Below are 6,021 nucleotides of genomic sequence, written 5' to 3'. Positions count from 1 at the left end.
AGGAGCCTTTGGGTTCACAGCACAATGCTCCTCCAGAGCTCCCTCTATGGAAGCAAAAGACCAGAACGTCTGATCTCGTGAGGCTCTTCTTCTAGACAACCCTACTCGGCACTGCTCCTTTGTCTTAGCAGGTTGCTGAGAGTCACAGTTGACTTGACAACACACAACAAGAACTCATTTAATACTCTATCAAGTTTTATATCATGATTTTTCTCGCTTTTAATTTTATATATGTCTTAAAGGTATTTTTTGATGAATGAGTAATATTCCACCTGCTGCTTCATGGGAAGACAACAGGCAGCCTCCTCCTGTTGAATTCACTGCCTCTGAAGGCCCGCGGGGTGCTAACCACCAGCCAGTGTGACTCGATGGTACCTACACAACGACAAGGATGGCCTATCGAGTCTATGCTCTTGGGTGGTAAAGGCGGTTGGCTCTTATCTCTACTAATTCAAAGGGCTGCTCTTCAAACCCACCAGGTGAAACTACAAAAGAAACCTTGGAGATAGGCTTTTATAAAATTTAGACTCACCAGCTCTCCTGACCCTCCACTGAGTCTCTGAGATTGTAGATCTTTATGGGAGAAAGCCCAGCTGTCCCCTGTGGAATGACTGATTAACTGAAACTTCTAACCTTTCAGTCAGTGACCTACGTGTTATACACAACACTCTTTGTAAAAAATACAGCCAATAAAGCTCTGTGGGAGAGTTCTACCTTGTGACACCTGTGGTTGCCATGACTCAGAATCCATCGTATGGCAGTGGTTTTGGTTTCTATGGAGTCAGTCTAAAGATGTTTGCCCACATTTATGAAGCGCAAATGCTTGGCTGATAGCTTGATGATTTATTTTAGATACATTTCTTATAGTTGAATTTCTGAGAAAGAGGAAATAATTCCAGTGGTTGAAGAATTACTCTGGTAAAAAGCAAACAATTGGTGAACAGTTGCATGACGCTGGCCTCGCTGTTGGGCACAGAGCACTAATGCTGCTACGGTTTCCTTTCATTTTCTGTTTTGGTTTTCATGGTGTCAGAGTTCTTTGCACCAAAGAATTGTAGAATTAAAAAGAAAAACGAACAATAAAAATCCCAATCTATTGGCAAACATACTTCATTGGTTTTCTTTCTCAGAAGCAAAATTGGCAAGGAGCACATACAAATCCTTTTCTTTGGGCCAGGAGGCTAGTTTTATGGTGTGTTAATTTTAATAAACATACTTTGGGCATTCAGAATCCTTGTGAAAGGACATTGTGGTTGGATAGGCCAGACAAGTGGAAAAAGACCTTAAATTACAACGTTTGATAATAATAACAACTATGGATTTGGGCACAGTGTGAGGAAGGCGGATTAATCGGGTAAGGTTTCCATCTGTGGTGCATAGGTCCCAACAACAACAACAACAACAACAACAACAACAACAAACTTTAATAATATATAATGTAAACTTTTTAAAATCGCAATTATGCCTGGACAGCAACAACAACAAAAGCAAACCGTAACTTTGACTTTTGAATGCTCTGGCACTTTCACAATAGAGAGTGATTTGAAGTGTAGAAATCACAAGCCTGTTACCTGACAATGTGAAGATTTATTGAGAAAGCTTTATAAATGCACCTAAATACATAACATATATGTAGAATTATTTCCTAGTAAGTACTATAATAAAATCTGACTTTGGCAATGGAATTTTTTTTTCTTTTCTTTACCTAATTAAGCTTCGGTGATAAAGCTGCATGTTGCTAGGAGAAGCTAGTCCCTGGAGAGGGACATCATGCTTGGAAAGGTGGAGGGTTGGTGAAGGAGAAGACCGCTTTCCACCAGGTGGTTTGATACAGTGACTGCTGGAATGGGCTCCAGTGTGTCAGAGGCTGTGAGGATCACACAGGACAGGACAAGGTTCAGATCTGATGTTCATAGGGTCCCTATACTTAACTCGACAGCATCTAACAACAATAAACATGCTTCATTAGTTCACAGTCTAGGCAAAAGGCAAAGCCTGGGGGAAGCCACTCACGGGTCAATGCCTTGCTGGCTCCACTCTCTGTGTAGCTGATGTTACTTGAAGTGACGGTGGGGCAACTGCTGACTGGTGGACTCTTCTGACTGCTAAGCACTGCAGGAGGGGCAGCTCACTGCACAGAAACTGAGTGCCAGCGCACTGATCTATGCTGCAGGAGCCTGATGCTAGCGGCACATGTATATTGCAGGAGCATCAAGGGAGGAGTACACCAGAACCAAGAAGAGAAACCCCTTCGTCCTCCAGGGTGCTTCCAGACAGAGCCACCAAGTGACAAAGCTTAACGTTGGGAAAGCCTGCAAATAAGAACTATTTATTCAGACCTAGTTGTCTGAATCCACCAGCTGTTCCATAGAGAAAGATGGATAATCTCCTCTCATGCAATTTACTGCCTTTGCAACCCACTGGAGCTTCAGCTATGGGTTGATTCTAATTTAAAGACATATAACAATAACACAGTTCCAGTACCACAAAGGAGGCAAGTAAAACATGGATCTGGAACTGAGAGAGAAGAAATGGGTAACTCCTCTAGTCCAACCCTTCGGCTGCTCAGCTTCTACATATGCTTTCTACACACATCAGGATTTCACAATGGTGAAGCAACTATCTACTTTTTCCGTATCAAGATACCCTTCTTTTAAGTAAAAAAGTCCTACACTATCCCCCAAACAAGGAGATCTCCTGGTAGTGAATGTTTTAATTACTCATCCAGCTTTGTCGTAAACCCATAGAATATTTTGTAATTTGTGATCTAAATTATAAAGCCACCCTCCACTCATTTGTACATAAAATAAAAACAAAAAGGAAGTGGAAGAAGAAAACGGCTAACATATAAAAATAAACACGGACACATAATTAGCAAAGAGAAAAATAGGCAAAGACTACCAGAGACTTGGTTTCTCTAATTGTTCATAAAGCTGTCATCGATATCAGTGACATCCTTCTGCTTCTAACTTTTTCATATATTTCTTATTCTCCAGTCAGAACCTCAGGTGGTCGGAGTTCTTTACGTGGTAGAGCAAACCAAAACTTCACTGCTGAAGAATCTGTATCCCTCACTGGTTTGTTTATTCCACCCCCCCCCAACTGTTTTCCATCAACTTTTCTGTTGTGCTTAGAATTACTGAGAGGCACGCCCCCTCAAACTCCCTGTGTTCTAGAACCAGTTCTCCCTGTTTTCTTTCTGCATTATTGTTGTTGTGTGCTGTTGAATTAGAACTGATTCATAGCTGATCCTTCCGTGCGTTTTCAGAGGCTCAGAAGCAGTTTAATGGAATGGGAGGAGATTTCCTGTTCTTCTCCACTGAGAAGTTGGTGGATTTGAACTGTGTGCCATTGGGGTCGCAGCACAACTTTTTACCACTGGGCCACCAGAGCTCCCTGCATTCTGCATTAGCAGTCTAATTTCACCTTGGTAACTGCAATCAGGAAAGCAACACTTTGCCTCTCTGCCTGTTGATTCGTGACATAGCCTAAAACGGTCAGCTCATCTCACCTTTCAATTCAATGGAAACATTGTGTTCTCTGATTGGAGGAATTCTTGAATTAGAGACTAACATCCCCAAATCAATAAAGTTTAGTCTTGCATAGAGAAGAAACAAAAACACTGAAAGCAGTTTATTAAGTGTAATAGTAAGAGAATAATTTGGAGGACAACTGTCTGGCCAACAGACTGAAAAAGGTCCATATTTGTTCCCATTCTCAAGAAAAGTGATCCAACTGAATGTGGAAATTGTCAATCAATATCATTGAAATCACATGCAAGCAAAATATTGCTAAAGATCATTAAAAAAAGAAAACCACCCCAGCTTGAATAGAACATAGATACAGCTGATCAAGCAGGATTTAGAAGAGGCCATGGCACCAGGGATATCATTGCTGATGTCTGACGGATCCTGACTGAAAGTAAGAAATACCAGCAGAATGTCTATTTGTGTTTTATTGACAATGGAAAGGCATTTGACTTTGTGGATCATGACAAGTTGTGGCTGACATTGAGGAGAATGGGAATCCAGATTGTGTTCATGTGGAACCTATACCTGGACCAGGAGGCTGTTGTGTGAATGGAGCAGGGGAGCACTGCATGGTTTGGAATTAGGAAGGGAGTATGCCAGGGTTATAATATTCTCTTTCCATACCTATTCAGTCTGTATGCTGAACAAATTATTTGAGAAGCTGTACTCTATGAGGGGGAATGTGGCATCGGGATGGAGGGAGACTCATCAATAACCTGTGTTATGTAGAAGACACAACTTTGCTGTAAGTGAGGAGGACTTGAAGCACTTATTGTAGAAGATCTAGGAATGCAGTATTCAATATGGATTGCATCTCCATGCCAGAAATATAAAGATTCTTACCACTGGACCAATAGGCAGTGTCATGATTGAATGGAGAGGAGATTGAAACTGTCAAGAACTTAATTTTGCTTGGATCCACAATTAACATCCTTGGTACCAGCAGTCAGGAAATAAGAAGACACATTGCACTGGGAAAATCTTCAGTTAGGGACTTCTTCAAATTATTGAGGAATAATGATGTCAGTTTGAAGACTAAGGTGCATTTGATTCAGACCGTAGACTTTCTGTTTACTTACTATGTATCTATCTAAGAGCTGGACAATGACTAGGGATGACAGGACAAGAGTTGACACCTTTGAGCTGTGGTGCTGGAGAATAGCACAGAACATCTCATGGATAGCCAAGAAAACAAACAGCTATGTCTTGGAGAAGCCAGACTGCTCTTGGAGGCAAGAATGATGAGGCTTTGCCTCACATACTTTGGACATGTTGCTAAGAGATACTATTCCTTGAAGAAGGTTACTGATACTGGGAAGGGTGGAGGGTCACGAAGGAGAGGAAGACCACGTGGATTTACACAGTGATTGCTGCAATGGGCTTTGTGTGTCAGAAAGAGTGGGGATGGTACAGGATAGAACAGGGGTCTGATTTTTTTTGTTCATAGGGTCGCCATGAGTCAGTCATACTTGACTTTATGGCTCCTGACAACAGCAATAGTAAGAGGAGTTGTTTCCACATTCATCTTTTTATTTCTGGACCCAGGTATTGTGGCTATGGGAGAGATAGCACCTTACAAGACTGAATGCCTTTCATGACATTGTGTTCTAACCAACTTTCCAGTAAGCCATTCCTTCTTTTAATAAGCTGGTGTATTTCACAAGCATAAGTCCTTTGCTGTTCTTTAAATTTTTTTTTAAAGAAGAATTGCTATGGAAAAAGCCATGAGAATTGATAAAACATTTTGTATACTTACTTAAGGAGGTCACAACTACCACTTTCTGTTTTCATCAATGAAGGCAAATCCATATACAGAATTTGTGTTATTCTAATGACCATAAATCTATGTTCCTCCATGTTGAAAGGAGTCCAACGTAATCAACCTGCTAGTGCAAGTGTATCTTGAGAAATGGTGCAGACGGGAAGAGCCAGTGTTGGTCTCAGCTAACGACAGGCTGATCTGTCAGCAGTGGCTTTAACCCAGTTGACTTTGTTGAGTTCATGCGTCTTCCACCCCGTCGTTGTGGCCAGTTCGGATATGATGAGCCCATCAAGCAATGACTTGAGCTACTGAGGCAAAGAATGTATTATCTTGTCTGTGTGAGTATTAATACATTTCTCTGCAGTGGATAACTTTTTGGATGATATTCACACAAGACACAAATATCATCACTGATTGTGCCCTTTATTCAAGGTCCATCCATGTATTGTTTCTATAGATTACTTTGAAACTAATCTTCTGGTTCTGTTCTATCCAAAGTTTTAGTTATCTGGCTGAACTACTAATTACAAATTGTTGGTGGATCAGTACAGACATATGCTTCTGGATAGCTCCTCCATTCCAGTCTTGTGGAACAACCAAATTAGTGTTGCAAGTAAGGTAATTGCCTTTACCACTGTCCTCCAGGGTCTCAGTGGAGGTACAACACTACAGCATTCCACTTTCAGGTACCACCAGACTATCTATATAATAGCTATATATTATTATTAT

This window comes from Elephantulus edwardii, unplaced genomic scaffold, assembly GCF_000299155.1.
Source record: "Elephantulus edwardii isolate Elephantulus edwardi_28Jun2011 unplaced genomic scaffold, EleEdw1.0 scaffold00060, whole genome shotgun sequence".
In the NCBI taxonomy this organism is placed as follows: domain Eukaryota; kingdom Metazoa; phylum Chordata; class Mammalia; order Macroscelidea; family Macroscelididae; genus Elephantulus; species Elephantulus edwardii.
The sequence above is the reverse complement of the archived record's forward strand: the minus strand, read 5'-3'. Positions refer to the sequence as shown.